The following is a 26630-nucleotide window of genomic DNA, read 5'->3' on the forward strand; positions in this document are numbered from 1 at the left end:
CGTTTTTCCCCATTGACTCCCATTCATTTTGAAATGAATTTCGAGCTATCAACGCCGTTCCAACCCTTGATCGACCGGGTCATTAATTAGCGCCCAAATCCAAAAAATCATCCGGATACGCCCATCCGTGTGGCATTTATGCCCGTATTTGCCCGAATTTTTGGACTAAAATCTTGACACCTTTGGCTTTCCACAGAACGTCAACGTGATGACGTAGGCGGCATCTTCAGTCCGTTCTGAGAACAGAAAATGGCCGCCGCCAAAAAATCTGACTTATTTTGGTCTGTAACTAAAGTATTAGTGATTTTTAAGGTGAAAACGCTGCACAGAATGAAATTATAAGCCAGTAACACTTAGCAGTGAGCGTCAAATCGTTCGCGTTGCAACAGAAAAGAAGATATTTATATCCGTTAGCTTCAAGGCTAACAAATGCATTCAAATCAATGGCAATGGCTACATGCTAAAGGAGGGACCGAAGTGTGAGCACTGTGTAAGTGCACTATGAATGAAAGCTGTAAATGAGACACAGCCGATCATAGATTGCGCAATACCATTGACTCCTATTCATTTTTTTTGAATGGTTATTTAATGGTTATTTCTATAACCTTTATTTAACCTATAAGAGCCCCATTTACTTCCATTCATTTTTTGAAAGTTCGAGATATCAACGCCGTTCCAACTCTAAATTGTACAGCCCACTGATGTAACCCCGACTCAGATACAGCATGGGGACTCGAACCCAAACCCACCTGCCACGCCCGGTTTTCAGCCCCATGCACTTCCATTCATTTTTTGGAAATTTCAAGATATCAACGCCATTCCAACTGTAAATCATCCGGGCAGTTAATGACACCCCAACCTGGATACAGCATGGTCATACGCAGCCCCGCCCGCCTGCCACGCCCACTTTTTAATATTTCGAGATATCAGCACCGTTCCAACTCTAATTTGTTTAGCCCACTGATGACACCCCAACTTGGATACAGCATGGTCATACGCAGCCCCGCCCACCTGCCACGCCCATTTTTTTATATTTCGAGATATCAACACCGTTCCAACTGTAAATCATCTGGCCAGTTAATGACACCCCAAATTGGATACAGCATTGTCATACGCAGCCCCGCCCGCCTGCCACGCCCACTTTTTTAATATTTCGAGATATCAACGCCGTTCCAACTCTAATTTGTTTAGCCCACTGATGACACCCTGACTTGGATACAGCATGGTCATACGCAGCCCCGCCCATCTGCCACGCCCGTTTCTGAGACGTCCGGACGTCGACGCTGTTCCGACTCTGAGCCGTCCGGCCCGTCGACGCTGCTCCCAGCTTCGATACGGCGTTCGGATAAGCACGCACGCACGCCGACCGGCACACGGCAATCACACTCGCATTTTCTCCGGAAATGCACTCTCTAGTTATTATTATTATTATTATTATTCTGCCCGTTTTTTGTCCGGCTTTCTTCGTCCGCAGTTTTCGAGATATCGACCCCGTTCCAGCGCCAAATCGTCCGGCCCATACGGGAATGGACTGCTTGTATACAGGTTTTCGATCCGCCCGCCCAGTCGCCGGCCACGCCCGTTTTTCCGGAAATTTTTTCCCATACACTTCCATTCATTTTTGAAAAAATGTTGAGATATCGACGCGGTTCCAACTCTAAATCATCCGGCCCGTTATTGTCGTCACTTCTTGTTTTTTGCGTTTCGATCCGCCTTTCCGTTCACCCGCCACGCCCTCTTTTTACCGTTTGAATAGTTGTTGAATGGTTATTTCTACAACCTTTATGTAACCAATGAGTCCCATTGACTTCCATTCCTTCGGCTCAAATCGAGAGCTAGGATTTAGACAGAGTCGCCTGTGTGAGTCTTCACCCCCCCAAACACACACACTGCAGCTCTTCTATACAGCATTTAGATATGCTCACTTCCCACTGATGTAACCCCACTCACATACAGCATGGGGATTCGAACCCACACCCACCTGCCACGCCCGGTTTTTGTCCTCATTCACTTCCATTCATTTTTTGAAAGTTCGAGATATAAACGCCGTTCCAACTATAAATCGTAAAGCCCCCTGATGTAACCCCGACTCAGGTACAGCATGGGGATTCGAACCCACACCCACCTGCCACGCCCGGTTTTTGTCCCCATTCACTTCCATTCATTTTTTGAAAGTTCGAGATATCGACGCCGTTCCAACTCTATATCGTAAAGCTCACTGATGTAACCCCGACTCAGATACAGCATGGGGATTCGAACCCACGCCCACCTGCCACGCCCGGTTTTTGTCCCCATTCACTTCCATTCATTTTTTGAAAGTTCGAGATATCAACGCCGTTCCAACTCTATATCGTAAAGCCCACTGATGTAACCCCGACTCAGGTACAGCATGGGGATTCGAACCCACACCCACCTGCCACGCCCGGTTTTTGTCCTCATTCACTTCCATTCATTTTTTGAAAGTTCGAGATATAAACGCCGTTCCAACTATAAATCGTAAAGCCCCCTGATGTAACCCCGACTCAGGTACAGCATGGGGATTCGAACCCACACCCACCTGCCACGCCCGGTTTTTGTCCCCATTCACTTCCATTCATTTTTTGAAAGTTCGAGATATCGACGCCGTTCCAACTCTAAATTGTAAAGCCCACTGATGACGCCCCAACATGGGTACAGCATGGGGATTCGAACCCACGCCCACCTGCCACGCCCGGTTTTTGGTCCCATTCACTTCCATTCATTTTTTGAAAGTTTGAGATATCGACGCCGTTCCAACTCTAAATCGTAAAGCCCCCTGATGTAACCCCGACTTGGGTACAGCCTGGGGATTCGAACCCACGCCCACCTGCCACGCCCGGTTTTTGGTCCCATTCACTTCCATTCATTTTTTGAAAGTTCGAGATATCAACGCCTTTCCAACTCTATATCGTAAAGCCCCCTGATGTAACCCCGACTCAGATACAGCATGGGGATTCGAACCCACACCCACCTGCCACGCCCGGTTTTTGTCCCCATTCACTTCCATTCATTTTTTGAAAGTTCGAGATATCGACGCCGTTCCAACTCTAAATCGTAAAGCCCCCTGATGAAACCCCGACTTGGGTACAGCCTGGGGATTCGACCCCACGCCCACCTGCCACGCCCGGTTTTTGGTCCCATTCACTTCCATTCATTTTTTGAAAGTTCGAGATATCAACGCCGTTCCAACTCTAAATCGTAAAGCCCACTGATGTAACCCCGACTTGGGTACAGCCTGGGGATTCGAACCCACACCCACCTGCCACGCCCGGTTTTTGTCCCCATTCACTTCCATTCATTTATTGAAAGTTTGAGATATCAACGCCGTTCCAACTCTAAATTGTAAAGCCCCCTGATGTAACCCCGACTCAGGTACAGCATGGGGAATCGAACCCACACCCACCTGCCACGCCCGGTTTTTGTCCCCATTCACTTCCATTCATTTTTTGAAAGTTTGAGATATCAACGCCGTTCCAACTCTAAATCGTAAAGCCCACTGATGTAACCCCGACTCAGATACAGCATGGGGATTCGAACCCACACCCACCTGCCACGCCCGGTTTTTGTCCTCATTCACTTCCATTCATTTTTTGAAAGTTCGAGATATAAACGCCGTTCCAACTATAAATCGTAAAGCCCCCTGATGTAACCCCGACTCAGGTACAGCATGGGGAATCGAACCCACACCCACCTGCCACGCCCGGTTTTTGTCCCCATTCACTTCCATTCATTTTTTGAAAGTTTGAGATATCAACGCCGTTCCAACTCTAAATCGTAAAGCCCACTGATGTAACCCCGACTCAGGTACAGCATGGGGATTCGAACCCACACCCACCTGCCACGCCCGGTTTTTGTTCCCATTCACTTCCATTCATTTTTTGAAAGTTCGAGATATCAACGCCGTTCCAAATCTAAATCGTAAAGCTCACTGATGTAACCCCGACTCAGGTACAGCATGGGGATTCGAACCCACACCCACCTGCCACGCCCGGTTTTCAGCCCCATTCACTTCCATTCATTTTTTGAAAGTTCGAGATATCAACGCCGTTCCAAATCTAAATCGTAAAGCTCACTGATGTAATCCCGACTCAGATACAGCATGGGGATTCGAACCCACACCCACCTGCCACGCCCGGTTTTTGTTCCCATTCACTTCCATTCATTTTTTGAAAGTTCGAGATATCAACGCCGTTCCAACTCTATATCGTAAAGCCCCCTGATGTAACCCCGACTCAGGTACAGCATGGGGATTCGAACCCACGCCCACCTGCCACGCCCGATTTTCGGCCCCATTCACTTCCATTCATTTTTTGAAAGTTCGAGATATCAACGCCGTTCCAAATCTAAATCGTAAAGCCCACTGATGTAACCCCGACTTGGGTACAGCATGGGGATTCGAACCCACGCCCACCTGCCACGCCCGGTTTTTGGTCTCATTCACTTCCATTCATTTTTTGAAAGTTCGAGATATCAACGCCGTTCCAACTCTATATCATAAAGCCCCCTGATGTAACCAAGACTCAGGTACAGCATGGGGATTCGAACCCACGCCCACCTGCCACGCCCGGTTTTTGTCACCATTCACTTCCATTCATTTTTTAAAAGTTCGAGATATCAACGCCGTTCCAACTCTATATCGTAAAGCCCCCTGATGTAACCCCGACTCAGATACAGCATGGGGATTCGAACCCACACCCACCTGCCACGCCCGGTTTTTGTCCCAATTCACTTCCATTAATTTTTTGAAAGTTCGAGATATCAACGCCGTTCCAACTCTATATCGTAAAGCTACCTGATTTAACCCCGACTCAGGTACAGCATGGGGATTTGAACCCACACCCACTTGCCACGCCCAGTTTTTGTCCCTATTCACTTCCATTCATTTTTTGAAAGTTCGAGATATCAACGCCGTTCCAACTCTATATCGTAAAACCCACTGATGTAACCCCGACTCAGATACAGCATGGGGATTCGAACCCACGCCGACCTGCCACGCCCGGTTTTTGTCCTCATTCACTTCCATTCATTTTTTTAAAGTTCGAGATATCGACGCCGTTTCAATTTTAAATCGTAAATCCCACTGATGACACCCCAACTTGGATAAAGCATTGGGTTACGCGCGCCCGCCCGATCGGCACACGGCAATCACACTCGCATTTTCTGCAGGAAATGCACATCTCTAGTTAGTGTGATTGCTGTAGGCAAGCACACTATTGTTATCCGAAAGTCATATTATTATTATTATTATTCCACCCGTTTTTTGTCTCCCTTTCTTCGTCCGCAGTTTTCGAGATATCGACCCCGTTCCAACGCCAAATCGTCCGGCCCATACGGGAATGGACTGCTTGTATACAGCTTTTCGATTCGCCTAGCCGGTCGCCAGCCACGCCCGTTTTTCCGGAAAATTTTTCCCATAGACTCCCATTCATTTTTGAAAAAATTTTGAGATATCGACGCCGTTCCAACTATAAATCGTCCGGCTCGTTATTGATGTCACTTCTTGTTTTTTGCTTTTCGATCCGCTCGCCCGTTCACCCGCCACGCCCTCTTTTTTACCGTTTTTTGGTCCCATTGACTTCCATTCATTTTTTCTGAATGGTTGTTGAATGGTTATTTCTACAACCTTTATTTAACCTATAAGAGTCCCATTCACTTCCATTCATTTTTTGAAAGTTCGAGATATCGACGCCGTTCCAACTCTATATCGTAAAGCCCACTGATGTAACCCCGACCCAGATACAGCATGGGGATTCGAACCCACACCCACCTGCCACGCCCGGTTTTTATCCCCATTCACTTCCATTCATTTTTTGAAAGTTCGAGATATCAACGCCGTTCCAACTCTAAATTGTAAAGCCCCCTGATGTAACCCCGACTCAGATACATTATGGGGATTCGAACCCACACCCACCTGCCACGCCCGGTTTTTGGTCCCATTCACTTCCATTCATTTTTTTAAAGTTCGAGATATCAACGCCGTTCCAACTCTATATCGTAAAGCCCCCTGATGTAACCCCGACTCAGGTACAGCATGGGGATTCGAACCCACGCCCACCTGCCACGCCCGGTTTTTGTCCCCATTCACTTCCATTCATTTTTTGAAAGTTCGAGATATCAACGCCGTTCCAACTCTAAATCGTAAAGCCCACTGATGTAACCCCGACTCAGGTACAGCATGGGGATTCGAACCCACACCCACCTGCCACGCCCGGTTTTTGTCCCCATTCACTTCCATTCACTTTTTGAAAGTTTGAGATATCAACGCCGTTCCAACTCTAAATTGTAAAGCCCCCTGATGTAACCCCTACCTGGGTACAGCATGGGGATTCGAACCCACACCCACCTGCCACGCCCGGTTTTTGGTCTTATTCACTTCCATTCATTTTTTGAAAGTTCGAGATATCAACGCCGTTCCAACTCTAAATTGTAAAGCCCCCTGATGTAACCCCTACCTGGGTACAGCATGGGGATTCGAACCCACGCCCACCTGCCACGCCCGGTTTTTGTCCCCATTCACTTCCATTCATTTTTTGAAAGTTTGAGATATCAACGCCGTTCCAACTCTAAATTGTAAAGCCCCCTGATGTAACCCCTACCTGGGTACAGCATGGGGATTCGAACCCACGCCCACCTGCCACGCCCGGTTTTTGGTCCCATTCACTTCCATTCATTTTTTGAAAGTTCGAGATATCAACGCCGTTCCAACTCTAAATTGTAAAGCCCCCTGATGTAACCCCGACTCAGGTACAGCATGGGGATTCGAACCCATGCCCACCTGCCACGCCCGGTTTTCGGCTCCATTCACTTCCATTCATTTTTTGAAAGTTTGAGATATCAACGCCGTTCCAACTCTATATCGTAAAGCCCACTGATGACGCCCCAACATGGGTACAGCATGGGGATTCGAACCCACGCCCACCTGCCACGCCCGGTTTTTGGTCCCATTCACTTCCATTCATTTTTTGAAAGTTCGAGATATCAACGCCGTTCCAACTCTATATCGTAAAGCCCACTGATGACGCCCCAACATGGGTACAGCATGGGGATTCGAACCCACGCCCACCTGCCACGCCCGGTTTCCGGCTCCATTCACTTCCATTCTTTTTTTGAAAGTTCGAGATATCGACGCCGTTCCAATTTTAAATCGTAAAGCCCCCTGATGACACCCCAACTTGGATAAAGCACTGGGTTACGCGCTCCCGCCCGACCAGCACACGGCAATCACACTCGCATTTTCTCCGGAAATGCACATCTCTAGTTATAATTACTTTCGTTATCCGAAAGTCATATTATTATTATTATTCTGCCCGTTTTTGTCCGCGTTTCTTCGTCCTCAGTTTTCGAGATATCGACCCCGTTCCAGCGCCAAATCGTCCGGCCCATACGGGAATAGAGCGCTTGTATACAGGTTTTCGGATCCGCCCGCCCGTCCGCCCGCCACGCCCGTTTTTCCGAAAATTTTTTCCCATAGACTTCCATTCGCTTTCGAAAAATTTTGAGATATCGACGCCGTTCCAACTCTAAATCGTCCGGCCCGTTATTGACGTCACTTCTTGAAGAAAGCTTTAGGATCCGCCCGCCCGTTCGCCCGCCACGCCCGTTTTTTACCGGTTTTGGACAATCATTCTGGGTTTTTTTTTTTTCCAATTTTCGAGATATCGAAACCGTTCCAACTCTAAATCGTCCAGCCCGTTATTGCCAACAAATCTTGAAAAAAGCTTTTGGATCCGCCTGCCCGTTCACCCGCCACGCCCGCTTTTATACCGATTTTTCGACCATTCATTTTTGTTGAATGGTTCTTTAATGGTTACTTCTACAACCTTTATTTAACCTATAAGAGCCCCATTCACTTCCATTCATTTTTTGAAAGTTCGAGATATCGACGCCGTTCCAACTCTATATCGTAAAGCTCACTGATGTAACCCCGACTCAGGTACAGCATGGGGATTCGAACCCACACCCACCTGCCACGCCCGGTTTTTGGTCCCATTCACTTCCATTCATTTTTTGAAAGTTCGAGATATCGACGCCGTTCCAACTCTAAATTGTAAAGCCCACTGATGTAACCCCGACTCAGGTACAGCATGGGGATTCGAACCCACGCCCACCTGCCACGCCCGGTTTTTGTCCCCATTCACTTCCATTCATTTTTTGAAAGTTCGAGATATCGACGCCGTTCCAACTCTAAATTGTAAAGCCCACTGATGTAACCCCGACTCAGATACAGCATGGGGATTCGAACACATGCCCACCTGCCACGCCCGGTTTTTGGTCCCATTCACTTCCATTCATTTTTTGAAAGTTCGAGATATCGACGCCGTTCCAACTCTAAATTGTAAAGCCCACTGATGTAACCCCGACTCAGATACAGCATGGGGATTCGAACACATGCCCACCTGCCACGCCCGGTTTTTGGTCCCATTCACTTCCATTCATTTTTTGAAAGTTCGAGATATCGACGCCGTTCCAACTCTAAATCGTAAAGCTCACTGATGTAACCCCAACTCAGATACAGCATGGGGATTCGAACACATGCCCACCTGCCACGCCCGGTTTTTGGTCCCATTCACTTCCATTCATTTTTTGAAAGTTCGAGATATCGACGCCGTTCCAACTCTATATCGTAAAGCCCACTGATGTTACCCCGACTCAGATACAGCATGGGGATTCGAACACATGCCCACCTGCCACGCCCGGTTTTTGGTCCCATTCACTTCCATTCATTTTTTGAAAGTTCGAGATATCGACGCCGTTCCAACTCTATATCGTAAAGCTCACTGATGTAACCCCGACTTGGGTACAGCATGGGGATTCGAACCCACGCCCACCTGCCACGCCCGGTTTTTGGTCCCATTCACTTCCATTCATTTTTTGAAAGTTCGAGATATCGACGCCGTTCCAACTCTATATCGTAAAGCCCACTGATGTAACCCCGACTCAGGTACAGCATGGGGATTCGAACCCACACCCACCTGCCACGCCCGTTTATCGGCTCCATTCACTTCCATTCATTTTTTGAAAGTTTGAGATATCAACACCGTTCCAACTCTATATCATAAAGCCCCCTGATGTAACCCCGACTTGGGTACAGCATGGGGATTCGAACACACGCCCACCTGCCACGCCCGTTTTTCGGCTCCATTCACTTCCATTCATTTTTTGAAAGTTTAAGATATCAACGCCGTTCCAACTCTAAATTGTAAAGCCCCCTGATGTAACCCCGACTTGGGTACAGCATGGGGACTCGAACCCAAACCCACCTGCCACGCCCGGTTTTTGGTCCCATTCACTTCCATTCATTTTTTGAAAGTTCGAGATATTAACGCCGTTCCAACTCTAAATTGTAAAGCCCCCTGATGTAACCCCGACTTGGGTATTGCATGGGGATTCTAACCCACGCCCACCTGCCACGCCCGTTTTTCGGCTCCATTCACTTCCATTCATTTTTTGAAAGTTGGAGATATCAACACCGTTACAACTCTATATCGTAAAGCCCACTGATGTAACCCCGACTTGGGTACAGCATGGGGATTCGAACCCACGCCCACCTGCCACGCCCGGTTTTTGGTCCTATTCACTTCTTCATTTTTTGGAAATTTGAGATATCAACGCCGTTTCAACTCTAAATCGTAAAGTCCACTGATGACACCCTAAGTTGGATAAAGCATTGGGATACGCACGCCCGCCCGACCGGCACACGGCAATCACACTCACATTTTCTCCGGAAATGCACTCTCTAGTTTCAACTTATTTTTTTAAATACATACAATGTTAGGGTTTACAGTGTGGGAGAAAGTATTCACTCCCCACGCACCGCACCACTTCTAAACACATGCGCACCCCCGACCTGCGCACGCCCGCCGACCGCCACACGGCAATCACACTCGCATTTTCTCCGGAAATGCACTCTCTAGTTTCAACTTATTTTTTTAAATACATACAATGTTAGGGTTTACAGTGTGGGAGAAAGTATTCACTCCCCACGCACCGCACCACTTCTAAACACATGCGCACCCCCGACCTGCGCACGCCCGCCGACCGCCACACGGCAATCACACTCGCATTTTCTCCGGAAATGCACTCTCTAGTTAGTGTGATTGCCTAAAGGCAAGCACACTATTGATATTGTTATTTTCGTTTTCAATAAAATATTACTATTCTGCCCGTTTTTTGTCTCCCTTTCTTCGTCCGCAATTTTCGAGATATCGACCCCGTTCCAGCGCCAAATCGTCCGGCCCATACGGGAATGGACTGCTTGTATACAGCTTTTGGATCGAACCAACACTGTGCCCAGAGTGCCCGTTTTAAGGTGCCCGTTTTGCCCCATTGACTCCCATTCATTTTGAAAAAAATTTCGAGCTATCAACGCCATTCCAACTCTTGATCGACCGGGTCATTAATTAGCACCCAAATCCAAAAAAACATCCGGATACGCCCATCAGTGTGGCATTTATGCCCGTTTTTGCCCGAATTTTTGGACAAAAATCTTGACACCTTTGGCTTTCCACACAACGTCAACGTGATGACGTAGCCGACCTGTTCAGGCCGTTCTGAGAGCAGAAAATGGCCGCCGTCAAAATATCTGACTTATTTTGGTCTATAACTAAAGTATTAGTGATTTTTAAGGTGAAAACCCTGCACAGAATGAAATTATAGTCCATTTACACTTAACAGTGAACAGTTCACGTTGCAACAGAAAAAAAGATATTATATCCGTTAGCTTTAAGGCTAACGAATGCATTAAAATCAATGGGAATGGCTAATATGCTAAAGTAGGGACCGAAGTGTGAGTGCACTGTGCCTGAAAGCTGTAAATGAGACACAGCCGGTCATAGATTGCGCAATACCATGGCCCCTACAGTGATAATCACATGTAAATGAATGAGTACTGATTTGTAAGCAGTAGAAACATGCAGAAATGCATTTATTTACAGGTTTGGCTTTTCAAACACACCCAGAGTGAACTTGTGCTCACACCACAGCTTGTGATACAGTGGCCTGTCTGGGAGAAAGTATTCACTCCCCACGCACCGCACCACTTCTAAACGCATGCGCACCCCCGACCTGCGCACGCCCGTCCATCCGCTGCACTGCGATCGACGCCGTTTCGACTCTGAACCGTTCGGCCCGTCCATGACACCGGGACGCGGATGCGGATTTCGGATAGGCGCCCCCGGCCACCCGCCACGCCCGTTTCTGAGACGTTCGGATATCGACACCGTTCCGACTCTGAAACGTCCGGCCCGCCGACCTGCACTCGGCAATCACACTCGCATTTTCTCCGGAAATGCACTCTAGTTATTATTCCACCCGTTTTTTGTCTCCGCTTCTTGGTCCGCAGTTTTCGAGATATCGACCCCGTTCCAACGCCAAATCGTCCGGCCCATACGGGAATGGACGGCTTGTATACAGGTTTTTGATTCGCCCGCCCGTTTGCCCGCCACGCCCGCTTTTGTAGCATTTTTTGGTCCCATTGACTTCCATTCATTTTTAGCATGCCATTTTCCTATACCGGCCCTCGGCTCAAATCGAGAGCTAGGATTTAGACAGATAAAGTATTTACCCCCCCCCCAACACACACTGTAGCTCTTCTATACAGCATTTAGATACGCTCACTTCCCACTGATGTAACCCCACTCACATACAGCATTTAGATACGCTCACTTCCCACTGATGTAACCCCGACTCAGGTACAGCATGGGGATTTGAACCCACGCCCACCTGCCACGCCCGGTTTTTGTCCCCATTCACTTCCATTAATTTTTTGAAAGTTTGAGATATCAACGCCGTTCCAACTCTAAATCGTAAAGCCCACTGATATAACCCTGACTCAGATACAGCATGGGGATTCTAACCCACGCCCACCTGCCACGCCTGGTTTTTGTCCCCATTCACTTCCATAAATTTTTTGAAAGTTTGAGATATCAACGCCGTCACATGTCACATAGTGGTGGTAAATTCGGTTCTTTTGTGGACTCGGGTTAGTCTGAGTCACTCAGTAATGTGATTCGGTTCACTTGAGTCTCTTGTACATCTTGATTGCGATTGATTTACTGCATGAAAATGCATCCAGATATCTCTTATCTTCCATGCTCTTAGAGCCAGGGCCAATCAGAGGACTCATAGGATCCGGGTTCATTCAGATCTCTGACTCGTGATTCCTGATTCAGTACGAAGATTCGAATCCTTAACCGAGGCGAATCAATATTTCTTGTTCTCGGCCAATAAACATCCAAAAATTAATAAAATTGCACTAACTAACTCTGCAGTAAACAAGGAGCAACAACAATCAAATATATTTCAAAAAGTTTTTTGGTAAATAATAAGCAGAACGCTGATTAAAAAAAAGCATTAGATGTTGTAATAGTTTCACCGTGACATGTGCGACATGCCTGTATTACAGAATTGAGTTCTATACGGTAATATAACAGGGGACGCGGTGTAACGTTATTACGACTTTCTGCTCCGTCTTCTCAACACTTGTACCTGATTTAAACTTTATATATGAAGCATGTATACGCACGTCAGCACGTGCACGCGCTCGCACTTTTATTTCTGGTTGAACTGATAAAAAATGTTGATTTTGGAAAATTAAAATACGACCCGTTTTTCAATTTCTGCTTATTTGTTATTTGATTTTTGATCTTAAAACGAAAAACGAATAACGCCCCGTTTTCCCTTATTGGTTTTTGAAACGAAAAACGACCCGTTTTCTTGTTTTTCTCTTTTCAACTTTGGGATTTGAGATGAAAAACGAATTACCAAAGGTACACGGACCGTACAGATTACTAAACCGTGGGTACGGATTTTGCTCTTCACATATTTTTTTTGTTAGTGACCCCTCTGTAGAAATCAGTATAAACTTTGGGTTTATTGAGGTTTATTTGATATTAACACTAGTTTGATGATCTGAAACATAGAAGAGTGATATACATGAAAGAATAGAAAAAATAGAACAGGGCAAATACAATCATACTTTTTACAGCATTTTGTTTCTTTCTTTTTTGGTTCTTTTAGACGTTTATTGTGAGTTTTCTAAAAATCGAACAACTCAGAACTCAGACAATCACCATTCAGTCACAGGAAACTTACTGATATCTCAGCACTGCCATTATACACAGAAATTAACATTTATGTACATTAATATTATTAATAAATTATACATATTTATGTATATTTATATTAATATAAATATTTTTAACTGTATTTTTATATTTGACATTTTTCAGTAAATAAGTAAACGTGCACTTACCTCTTTTACTGCTGAACAAAGACTGTCTTCAGTTCCTATTGTTTTCTGCTTTACTTGCCTCGAGTCTTGACCACAAAAAAAAAAAAATACGAAGAAAGCTCTGTGTGTGTGTGTGTGTGTGTGTGTGTGTGTGTTTTTGTGAAAAGTCAGGACTTTAATCACACCAACACTATCAGGACCTCGGCGCATGTTAGGACCTAAAATGAGGTCCTGATTTTTCTGACCACGCTATCGTGTTCAGAATGCTCTAAAACGTATCTGCTCTGAGGGATTTTTTTTTGTTTTGATGTCCTAAAATTTCCCTCGTTGCTGAAACATACTGGAATGTGGGTGTGGCACTTTTGGCTCACGAGTGTGCACGCCAACTAGTGGACGCTCGAAAAAGTTTTACCTCACTTCACAAGTATGTATCTCTGCAGACCGGAGAACTGGGCTTATACCGCAAGTGGGCGGATATCAGCGAAAGAACATCTTTGCAAAAGGAGTAGGATTCAATGAATTTCCGGTCTTAACCCACTATTTAATAACTTTCACATCGGAAACATAATAAAAATACAATTAAAATAGTATATGTTACCTGTTATTGTTCAAATATCATTGTCAGGTACAGGTTACAGGTAAAAGTTAAATAAAATGCATTTACATTCTGATTTTGGATAAGAGGTATTACTAAACAATATTAGTAATAGCATACACCAATCAGGCATAACATTATAACCCCCTTCTTGTAAATCTAAAACCCAAATAATTAACCTTTAAGAGGTCCTTAATATTCTAATGCATTTGTCCCTAAGGACAAAAAATTGCCTCTTTGCAAAACTGCTGTAAAAATATTATGCATGACTATAAAACTTTTAAACTACTTCTGCCTGAAATATACATATCAAATATTACTTTTCTTTAACCTTTTAAATGCTGGTATGTTACATAGCACCATTGTTTTTTATTGAAAAAAAAAAAAAAACTAAAATAATTTCCATAAAATACATTTCAAGGAGCATTTGATTCTTACTGTTATTAGGCCCTGAGATGGGTCAATGATTGGCAGCAACATTGATTTTGGTGCTTTTTTTTTTTTTTTGCAGTGTCAGATTAAAAGAAAAACTCACACTCAAGGCCAAAAAATGACTACTTCCCAAAAGCTGCTGTAAAAATATATATAGGGCGAGAGAGAGAGAGAGAGAGAGAGAGAGAGAGAGAGAGAGAGCAAGTAAGATAAATTACTGTTCCTGCAGCAGCTGATGAGCATAGATTCCATCTGAGCAGCTCCTCTTAATAATGAATAACCTCTGGCAAATATGGGCTGTATTTATTCAACACAGCCAAAATGGTTTGAATAAAAAAATGGCTCTTAAGGGTTAAGTTGGACTAGGGTTTTGATGATTATGCTTTCATATAGTTCATTTCAGATATAAGTTAATTGCAGTGTGTTAAAGTATTACACTCAAAAAAATGATTCAGTGAAGTTGTTTAATTTAATCAATTAAATCATGTTCAACTAACTTACAATAAATGTCATTGTTGATTTAAATTGTTTTATTCAAGTTGAACTGATGTACGTCTACCTTTATGTAAAATTTAATTTCACACGAAGTGATTTAATTAAGTTAAATCAGCCGTCTGCTCATGTGCGTGGGGACGAACGTAACGTGATGACGTCATGGTACTGGCGGCAAAAGGATTCGGATTTCTCGGTTCTCTACCATTTCTTCCAGTCAGCTAAACAGGTATTTGTATAATTTTATTGCCATCCGTTCATATCTTACAGTAAAAACTTTATATTGCTCAGTTTGTTAGTAATGTCTGTCATATTAAGTTCTGTTATGAGTGAGCAATATATTATTTAAGGTGGCTAGATGGCTAGCTAGCTAAGCTGTTAGACCCACGTTATAACTTGAGTCAATTAAAAAAATAAAATGTATGTAACGTTATACATTAGCAATACTTATCGACAATGTGTCAATGCATAACTAAATTACCTAAAAGTTGAGAATTTTTTTAAAAATGCATAATGGTATGTTTTTACATGTTTTCATGCCCCTAGGTGTTCAGTAACATTAGTTAGTTAGAAAGAGCTTGGATATGTTATTAAATATCGTGTTCGCTTGTATCAAAGCTAGGCTCATTGTCTCTATAAAATATCTATACTCTAAAATATTATTAAAGTTTGGGAAGTGAATTAGCACCTTATCAAATAGTTCCGGTCCTAAAATGTGATGACTTTACTTATAAAACTATTAAACAATAAAAACCATTACTCAGACAAATCATTGGAGTTGTGTTGCTTAATAAATTGTTAATAATACATTTCATTATTTATTAAGCACTGGTCTTATTGTTTTTATCCCCGTTTTATAAAAACAATGTCACTTGACGCCGTGTGTAGTGATTTTATCACAGTGTGGTATTAGGCGCAATAAGAAAGTGTTATTCGCCTGCAGCTTCGGACCTGCACGTTCTCCTGCTACCGCGCTTTCAGGAGTCATGCTGAGCATGCGCATGAACTTGAAGTGTCCAAGATGAATACCAGACATGTCAACGTCAAATAAAGCACAGGATCTTTTTTAATAATATTGAAAGATAGAAAGGTGCATAACCAAAGTTTCCTTTGCTCAGCCTACAATGATTTGCAAATCCCATTTTCTTTTTTTTTTTATAAACTTAAGTTGCTGTCGTTTTTCTTAAAGGCACCTCTTCAAAAATCATTCACCTGTTGGACATGTGGTTTACTGTCTAGGCCAGTGAAATAGGTAAGTTAATTACAATATGAAAAATCTCAACAAATTAAAATTGTCAACTGAATATATGTGTAAAATGTGTAACTGAAAATGTATTTTCTTTCTTCCCTAGGTAGGCATGTGGCATTGTAAAGACTGCAATACAACCACAACCACAAGGTTTCAATTATTAAAACATTATAGATTACAACATCCTCATTTTGGCCGTCACCAGCCATATCCATGTACATATTTAGATTGTCCATGTACTTTTAAATCATGGAATGCACTTCGTTCTCATCTTTGTCGAGGTCATGCAAAGCAGATATCGACAGAATTAACTAATTTTAACTGTCATGTGTGCTTGTGCCGTGAAATTGGTAATGAAAGAGATTATTTTGGCCATATAAATGCACATCTCAAGAGGCATGAAACTGTAATTTGTATGTTCAAGGGCTGTGCTTTCCAAACTAACATTTATGGAACATTTAAATCGCATAAAAACAGAAAGCACTATTCGCATTGTTTCAGTGACTTTAAACCTGGAGTAATTTCATTCACTGAAAATTCCCCGATTGTATCAGAAGTCTCAGTTGAGGAAACTCCTGCTGAACATTTAGATGTCCAAAACAGTGCTCAGCAATATATAGAATGTACAGAGAATTTGCAAATAACAATAGAACAGAAGTTTGCAGCACTTCTGTTGAAGTTGGAAAACATTTTCCATACCCCTAGCACAGCTCTTGACGAGTTTCTCCAAGAATTGCACTTTTTAGTAAGCTCTGCCTCTGTACCAGTGTCAAAAAGCATTATTAGTGAAATTTGCCAAAACAATAACCTCCATCTTGAACAGTCAGTAATTGATGAAATTGCTGTTGCAGTGTGCTCTAATCCTTTGATAAAAACAGTAGGTGATGATGGGATACTTAACACTGCTTTTAAACGTAAGAAATATTACATAGAGACATTCAGAGTTGTTCAACCAATAGAATATATGTTAGATCAGAAAAACAAACACACATATCAGTATGTACCCTTACTGCAGTTGCTGCAGCAGCTTTTAAGTCACAAACAAGTACTTGATAAAGTCACTGAAAACTGTAGAAAACAGCAAGATGTAAGTGAACCAAAGCAGTACAAGTCATATGAGGATGGGCTACATTTTAAAAGAAATAAATTTCTGTCTGAAGGAGAATTAAGAATTTCTGTGACTTTGTATGTTGATGATTTTGAGATTTGTAACCCACTAGGTACATCTCGCAAAAAGCACAAGCTTTGTGGAATATACTGGGTTTTAAGCAACTTGCCACCAGGGTCGCATTCATCTTTATCATCCATTTATTTGGCAACAGTGTCTTATGCAACAGTGTCTATGTGAAAACCTATGGCTATGAGAAAGTGCTGGAACCTCTTGTTCAGGACCTTGTGACCTTGGAAGACCATGGAATTTTCATCCCACAGTTAGGACAAAGTGTTAAAGGTACAGTGCAGTGTGTAGTGGCTGATAATCTTGGTGCCCATGGGCTAGCTGGATTTGTGGAGAATTTTTCTGGGGCATACATATGTCGATTTTGTATTGGCCTTGCATGTGAAATTCAGTGTGAGCATGTTTCTTCCGGTGCATTTACCCTTAGGTCCCAAGAAAGTCACAAACTTCATGTAAAAACTGCCAAGGAAAATGGAGTGCATTGCTTTGGAGTAAAACGCTCCTGTGTCTTAACTGAAAGACTTTCACATTTTGATGTTACAGCAGGCTATCCCCCAGATATTTATTTGAAGGTATTGTACCACTAGAGCTTGCGCTCTGCCTAGGAATGCTTATTTCAAAGAAATATTTCTCGCTTGACAGCTTAAATGAGAGAATTCTGCACTTTCCTTACAAGTGGGATGATAAGACTAATCGGCCACATGTGGTTCCATGCACATTTTTGAGCAAAAAGTCAATAGGTGGCAATGCAGTTGAGAATTGGACTCTGCTGAGATTACTACCATTCTTGGTTGGGCCCTTCATACCTGAAGGTGAACCTGCTTGGCAGTTAATCTCGATTCTAAAAGAGATTGTTGAACTTGTAGTTGCCCACATTCACACTGAAGAGTCCATTGCATACCTTGACTGTAAAATCACTGATCACAGGCAGCTATACCAAGAGCTATATCCAGGCCAAAAGCTGATGCCAAAGCATCATTATTTAGAGCATTATCCGCAGATGATACAATTCTTTGGTCCTCTTTCTGGTCTTTGGACAATGAGGTTTGAGGCAAAACACAGCTTTAGTTTGCCACAAAGTAGTTTGCCACACAAAGTGTTTTAAAAACATTGCTCTTTCGTTAGCAACTAAACATCAGTTAATGATTGGTTATCATTTGTTTGCATCAAATCATAAAGAGGCTGCATTTGAAGCCTCAAGTGTCTCAACAGTTCCCATTGAAGTAATGAAAGATGAGATAACACTGGCTATTAGAAAGAAATACCCAAATGTGGCAGAAATTAATTTGGCCAAAAACGTGTCTAGCAATGGTATTAATTATAGAAATGGAATGGTTGTTATTCATGGAACTGTTGATGGACTGCCTGAATATGGTGAGATAATCAGGATCTGCATTTTGGAGGGTACCTTAAGTTTTATTGTCAGGAGATTCTCTTCCTGGTTTAGGGAGCATTACCAGGCTTTTGAACTACACCCATGTCCAACCAGTGAGGTGTTTCTGATTGACCTGAATGAGCTGACCGATAGGTATCCACTAGCTGACTATTTCGTTGGACCCACTCGGATGGTAACCCTCAAAAGACATCCTCACTTGAAAGGTGAGTGGTCTTCAGTAAAACTGAACTGTCCCAAAATACAAGCAAACTCTCATTTAAGATCTGGATGCAGTTTGACTTGTGGGATGTTTTAGGGATGTATTTTTTAGCAGATTCTTCTACTCTTTATTTGCTAATTTAGCCCCACAGCATCAAGGTTACAATAAAGATTAAACATTTTTTGGACAGTCGTGACTTGGCTAATTGGTTAAAACTACATTCCTTTAAACCAGTGTTTCTCAAAGCAGTCCTTGGATCCACCACACAGTTCCACATTTTAGCTCTAGAGCAAAAATGTGGAAACACCAGGTTGGCACGGAGAATTGGGTTGAGAAACAGTACTGTAAGTGATGCAAGCTTTTGGTTACTGTTGCTACTAAACAGTATGCTTCTGTATGCTTCTCTAGAATCAATACATCAATTCACTCTGAACACTTTTATATTTCTACAGTGTCATTCCTGATTATGCTTACCCTGTTTTGTTTGGTTTTCTCTCAGACTAAAACATTCTGGAGATGGCTGATCCAGTTAAACTGCGTGTGATACTTGGTGAAAACAATGTTGAAAAGTTGGTTCTTTACTCTGGAATGCCTAGTTCTGTGGATGACCTGTCTCAAGAGATCAAAAGACATTTCACTATTGATGGGGACATAAGACTCCAGTACATGGACAGTGATTTTGGAAATGATTTTGTTAACTTGAATTTAATAAGTGATATTCAAGACAAAAGCACAGTGAAGGTACTCTACTTGGCAAGTATGGAGATGACTTGTCCTAATGACAGCCATATCACTGAGGACTCTGTTTCACTTTCATCTGCTGACACTGTGTTGTTGTCATCCCCTGAATCCACTACAACCAGATCTCCTTGGCCTAGAGAGTTCCCGATCCCACGGTTCCCGTTTGATGCAGAGATGCAGCTTGAAAGAGGAAATCAGGCATTTCAAACAGATGGAACGCTCCTGGTTCCCAGTCCAAAGCTTAAATCTGAAATCTTGGAAAGTTTAGCTGAGCAGATTATGCAGTTTCGGGCATATCCTTCAAATTTAGATTTGGAGGCTGTTGCAGAAGCATTAATCAAAAAACACCCATGTTTAAGAGAACGGAATTCTGCTTGCGGTTTTTATGGGTGGAAAATAAGCTTGAAATACAAGATGGCTAATTATAGAACGAAGTTAAGAAACCTAGGATGCCCTGAGTTAAGCATCAATTCCCTCAAGCACAAACCTGCTGATAAATGCCAAGCTGCCCACGATGTCAAAAAACCAAGAAAGGCAGAGGTACATTTTTTTCCCAGTTTCCCACTGGGGCAAACCAAAGACAGTCTTGAACAGGAAAGACTCGAACTAATAACTGAAACCAAGAAAAAAAACAATGAACGAGTTGTCAAAGACAAGATGGCAAAAACCTTTGCTTATAGAAGGCAGGAAGTGGTACAAGATAAACCCATGGTTGCAGAATTCAAGGCTAGATGGCCAGCATTGTTCACTTTGAGTGAGGTAAGTTATACATATAACTGTATAAAACTCCTGTTCACAGCCACATTGGTTATTGTTGAGTCTTATATTTACATGTCAAAATGTTCATCAGACAAATTAGTATACTGTATAAATCAAGCATAAAGCCGTTTATTCATAAGGTAAACTTTGCTGTTTCAGCTGAATACAGAGTTTCAAAGAATCACAACAGTTCCTCTCCAGTCAAGGTTCCTGTCTCAGCTTGACAGTTATTCTGATCGATTTATGAAGATGTTCAAAAAGAAAGGTGGCTCTACAGGACAGACACTCAAGACCATCTTGGCAGGCATAAGGGAGGTATGTGTTTAAAGTTGGAGCATCTGCGACCCATGACATAAATAAACAAAAACAAATTGACTTTTTCACAAAGGTGATTTTCAGAGGGGTAGGATTGCTCTAATGAGGGCCCTGTGTGACGTAGAAATTTCTGCAAACTCAGAATGACTGGTTCCCATGTTTTCTTTTCTAGTCAACCCACACAAAATTAACTGGGTAATTTTAGTTCATAGTCTGTGGGTTGTTAGGCTGTCCAGATACACAAATGACTGTACACAAAAACTGAACAAAAACTATGGAACCTTTTCCATATGTCCCCTACAATTAAAGTACATTTATGCTGAGAAGAAAAATTTAAACCAATAATTGTGAAGGGTAATGTCTATGTAAAAATGTGGTGTGTGTCCTTCAGGATGACAGCATTGAACACAAAAGAGAATGTGTCTTGAAAGGACTTTGCATCTACTTGAATGAAGACCCCAGCAAGCTTGTCAAAGAGTACCTGGTATGTACTTTAAATAGCAGTTGTTTTTTTACTCATTGTAAGGGGCTAGTACTGTATACCCCATGTTGTCAGTGTAGTTGGTACATATGCACTTGTAAAAGCTCATCCAATAATATTGACTGTATTACATAATTTTTCAGCCACTCATTACAACATACTTAAATGGAAAAGAACCTTGGGGCCACTGCTGGCCAGATATTATTTAGGTGGGGGAACATTTTTAAGACAGTGGTAATACTGACATGGTAGTGTGTAGATATCTTCCAAATATTCCTCTGAATGTCCCTTTCCACTAATGAATTTGCTGGAAGGTGCTGTTAAGTTGTGCAGTAAAATATAAGCTGCAATCTAAAACTGTAAATCTACAAAGTAACAAGTATGTGCTTGGTATTCATGTTAAAATGGCTACAGTATGGCTCTAAGGAAGATGAACATAATATGCAGGCAATTTAGTGTATTGCAAAAACAAACTTGAAACAACTACTACAAGTACCACTAACGTAGGCAGAAAAAAATGTTCTGCATAGGTGTAAATTTTACCTGCAGCCTTTTGCATTAAAATGTCATTAGAGAATCAAATGTTTTTCTTTGGCCTACTTTTTATTTTAATAAGAAATTAGTGTGTAAACTGACAATTTCATGTTACACCTACAATATAGGAACACTGCAGAAAGTGTACGTTGGGGACTGCAGTTTAGTACAAGATGGGTGTATCCAACTAAGCAATTTTTACAGTTGACATTTTAATGTTTAATAAAGGTCGATGTAAAAATATTTAATTATAAGTCATTTTGAAGAATATCTGTTGGTCCATTAGACACAAATGATTTGTTAATTATTCATTTATGGTCTTTATTAACAATTATATTGTTATGCTAATTATTCATTAAAGGACACAGAAGGAATTGAAGTTCAGAAGAACCTTCAACAAACTGTCATTGGCATTTACGTCATAAGAAGAGAGGGAGCCGATGCAACACGCCCCCCTGAAGATGTTGGAATTATTGTTGAAGGTACAGATGTGATTCACAATCTGGGTAATGTAGCTTGTGCATGTGCCATGCTCTTTGGTGTAATATATGCACTGAACCTTAGTTATCCAAAGGACCTGAAATTCACCTTTGAGGTGATTCAGAAGGTGGTCATGGAGTTGGATGCCGGCCGGCTTTCTCCTAAGATTCATGCACTGAAAACGAAACTCTGTGAATAAAACTGTTAGATGTTATCCACTTTCAGTTAATTTCTACCCCTTTTTTTATAATTGAGAACAATATAAAGTTCACATTGGTTGTTAATTTACCTAGTTCTTTTTAAAATAAGGCCCAGTTGTGTTTTCAAATGCTGTGTTGAAATATTGAAATTAGGGTTTATTTCACTGCATTAAACACCTGAAGTAAACATGTAACCAGGCTGGACATCCAGGGTTTGATTTTGTAAGAACAGCCTTTGCAGATCTATGCGTACTTAAAGATGTATAATGTTATTTTAGATTACTACCTTTCTACAAAGGATTGATTTCTGTGCATTCAGATTGACATGTTTGCTGTTATAGGTCTGTTAAGTCTGCTACTGTAAGATTTTACAGAATGTTGTAAAACATTTGTCAGAAGGTTGTTGAAATGGTTAAGTAACCAGCTCATCATTCAGAGCAATCTTGTTTCAATAAAAAAGAAAAGTTATATTTTGTTGGGTCTACTTAATTGAAATGAGTGGAACATATTTGTTTCAAGTTCAGTTAAACTAATTACAGTAACTTTTAGTTAAATACAGAATTAAATTAAAATTGTTCGTATATATTATTTTAACACAACACATTTTGATTAATTTGAGACAACTAATTTAAACTGTGTTTATTTTAATCAAATACATTTCATTAGTAGTAACTGAAAAAATCTTGTTACATCTACATGAATATGGCACATAATGTGGTTGGGATTAAATAATTTAATAATTTAAACAAAACATATAATTCTTAATTACCATTTACTTAATTAAATTACGTGGAACCTGTTGACATGATAATATTAATTAAATTCAATGATTCATTTTTTTGAGTGTATATAACTTTTGTATAAATAATAGATTATTATAGCTCTACTTGATATTAGTGAGTCCATTGTGCTTTCATTAGAGAAAACGTGTACACTGTTACACTTCCATATATTTACAGGCAATTCCCATGGGTTCCTCCCCACCCATATTAACCGAAAAAATACATAAATGATTTGCCTGAAATATGCAAAGGCACAGAGTGTCAAATGTATGCTGACGATACAATCATTTATGTGTCGGCAAAGACTCCACAGAAAGCAGCAGAAATATTAAATAGGCAAATGACTGGTGTTTCTCAGGGACTTAATAACAATTGTTTGTCTTTAAATCATACTAAAACTGTATCGATGTGTTTCACCTTAAGAAAAACAACAAAAAGATTTTTTGATATATGTTAATGAAAAGGAAATTGAGAAAGTTAGTGAGTTCAAATATTTAGGAGTGACTTTGGATTCTCAATTAAAATATGATACTCACATAAAGAAATTATCCAAAACTATTAAAACTAACTTAAACTGCTTTCGAATGATAAGACCTTGCATTTCACTGAAGGCTGCAAAGATGTATGTGCATGCTATGATTCTATCTCATGTCATATGTGCAACTGTATGGGGTCAAACTTCCCAAACAACAATTAAACCTATAATGTCATTATATAAACAGGTGTTAAAAGTGATGGATCGAAAATCAATGAGATGGCATCATTGTGAAATTCTAAAAAGACACAACTTGCTGAGTTTTGATCATTTTATAAGATTCTCTATCCTAAAGCTTGTCTTTAAGTGCGTAAATAATCTTGCACCAAAAATATTGTGCCAGTTTATTACAAAGCAGGAAAACAAAGGAGTGACGACCAGGGGAGAAGTAAGTGGCAACTGTAGAATGCCGGTCTATAGAGCAACTTTTGGTCAGTCATGTTTTACAGTTAAAGGTGTACGATTATGGAATTTATTACCTTCAGAAATTAAAACCCAAAATGAATTAAAAGTTTTTAATATAAATTTAAAGCAATGGTTTAAACAGAATCCAACGTGTGAACACTCTGTAAGTATTAGTTGATAAACAGATATAAAGATGGACTCATCATAAATGTAATTGCTCAGATCAGATCAGTATGTTGTTTTATGTATTTTATGTATTTACATTTTGTACTTTTTTGTTATAAAAGCCTAAGCAGGGACTGGGCTGCAAATTAGCTTATGCTAGAAGCCTCTTATACATCTGGTGCATTTTATGTAACAATGTTTATTTGTATTGTCCCTGTTAAATAAACTATTAAAAATAAAAATAAAAAAATCTTTTTATAAAAAGGGAGTAGTAGCCTATATGTATGCAGACATTTCCCCCCTTGTAGGACACATTGTATGTGGTCTCAAATAAAAATGTTCACCTTGTTTATTTTATGATCACACACAGACAGTTTTGAATCATACTGTGTAACATACAGTGGTGTATAGTAACTGGTTTGGTGAATCTGCACCTGTAAGTTAGACGGTGGTTAAACACATTAATGCGCATGTGCAATTGTGCTCTAAATGCTATAGGAGTTTTCTAAAAGTGCGTCGTTCACCCAAAGACCCGCAAATATGGAGATTTCAGAAGCTCCAACACACTGATGTAAGTTAACAATGATTAACAAAGTAAAGCTGCAGCATCAGCGGTGTTTTAATATTATTAGCATTAACATTGTTCAGATATCTACCTACCATTTTTACCCATTACATTCCAACCACAAATAAAACGTTTTATAAATCATTACATTTGTTTGGAATTCATTGACTGCAAAACTCATGAACACACGTCCATTATTTTTAAAAACTCACTTCTGTATTAGACAGTGTTGTGACGAATCTTTTTGTCAAGGAGCCCTGAAGAAGCAGTCAGTGAGTCCAGAAAGTACTCTTCAAAAACACTTTATTAAGTGTAAAATGATCTGTGAAAATATGCCAGAGCTAAGCCGATCGGCACTCCTTTCTCCTGCAATCTGGAAAACCACCAACAAAGAGAAGAGACCGAGCGTCTGGTAGCATGTCCTTTTAAACTAGACTAGGCTCCTCCTCCTCCGCTACTGGTGGAGCCAATGAAATGTGCTAAAAAAGGCCCAAGCTCCGCCTCCCCCCTTCGGCAGGGGAACAGGGCAGACGCCATTGTACACAAAGAAACATGCGGCATGTTTGCCGTAAAGCGGGGAAATTGTCGTAAAATGCCGTAAAACTCCCCGTATTAAATTTATGTTTAATAATGATGTTTAATAATGATATTAAGTTCCAAAAATCCTAACAGGCAGAGGAGAGATTCATGGTGCTGAGGAACATGCAGCACGTCTTTAACCCTTTAATCATCTCAACAAGAACTCAACTGATCCAACTTATTATAAATGATTTTTCAGCTGTTGGCTTCAAGTTAGAAATGGTGTTTTCTTAAAGTAAGAATACCATTTTTTTTTTAGTTGAACACATGCCATACAGTGAGTAGATACAGCCCAAAAAGATTATTTAAACACAGCTTATTTTACTCAAATAATTTGATTTAAAATAATGGTTCAACAGATCATTAAAGGGTTAAAAGTGCCACACTTGAGTTTTGCTTTAAATTAATTATGCCAAAATTATTTTTTTGTTATTGAAATATACTACCCAAATAAAAAAATGGGACAGTATAGAAAATGCAAATAAAAGAGCTGCAGTGTTTCTTACACTTACATCGACTCACATTCTAAAAACATTGGAACAGGAACATTTAGGGCGAGTAATAAGTTAAAAAAAACAACTAAATAATGTCATGATTTCAAACAGGTGATGTCAACAGTTGATTATGATCATGAATTGGCACAAATCATGTTCAGATGAAAGGAAGAAAACAGGTTAATTGTTAAGGTGGTTTACAGTCTTAAAAGAACAATCTTTATATTTAAAATGACCGCTTCAGTTTATACTAACAGCATTTACTTTTACTTCTACTTTTAATACTTAAGTACATTTAAAATCGAATTACTTTTGATACTTAAGTACATTAAATATCAGATACTTTTAGACCTTTACTCAAGTAATATTCTAAAAGGTGACTTTTACTTCTATCAAAGTAAATTTCTGGTAAGATACTTGTACTTTTACTCAAGTATGGACTTCAGGTACTTTATACACCACTGGTAACATAACATTGGAATATTTATATGAATATAAAACGCTTAACGGAAACTTGTGGAACGGTTTTGTAACACCCGTTTTGAGTTGTACCACCCACTTTTTGTATAAGCCCCTCCCACTTGCGGTATAAGCCCCGCCCACTTACGGCTGGCTCCGGTCTGCAGAGATAACAAGATGGCGTCTCTTCCTGACGTCACGAAGTAACGCTTGCAATACACATGAATGTTAGCAGGCTAACATGCATTAGCATATCAGGCTATGCTTTAGCGCGAATTAAGAAAAAGATAAACATAGCACAGACATAGTCTTGTCTTTAAATGTGAACCAATAGACTATTAATCCAG

At 41.0% G+C, this 26630-nt stretch overlaps 1 protein-coding gene across 1 annotated transcript in view; it reads right to left on the reverse strand.

Annotated features, from left to right (window-relative positions):
* LOC134317240 (interferon-gamma-inducible GTPase 10-like) overlaps nucleotides 1-13537 on the reverse strand; it is a 52536-nt gene extending 38999 nt beyond the window's left edge. Inside the window, exon 1 of the mRNA XM_062998025.1 lies at nucleotides 13271-13537. The gene's annotated coding sequence lies outside the window, so the exon portion shown is untranslated. The remainder of the gene's footprint in view (nucleotides 1-13270) is intronic.
* Between the last annotated feature and the right edge of the window lie 13093 nt (nucleotides 13538-26630).

The sequence above is a fragment of the Trichomycterus rosablanca genome, chromosome 1, assembly GCF_030014385.1.
Source record: "Trichomycterus rosablanca isolate fTriRos1 chromosome 1, fTriRos1.hap1, whole genome shotgun sequence".
NCBI lineage: Eukaryota > Metazoa > Chordata > Actinopteri > Siluriformes > Trichomycteridae > Trichomycterus > Trichomycterus rosablanca.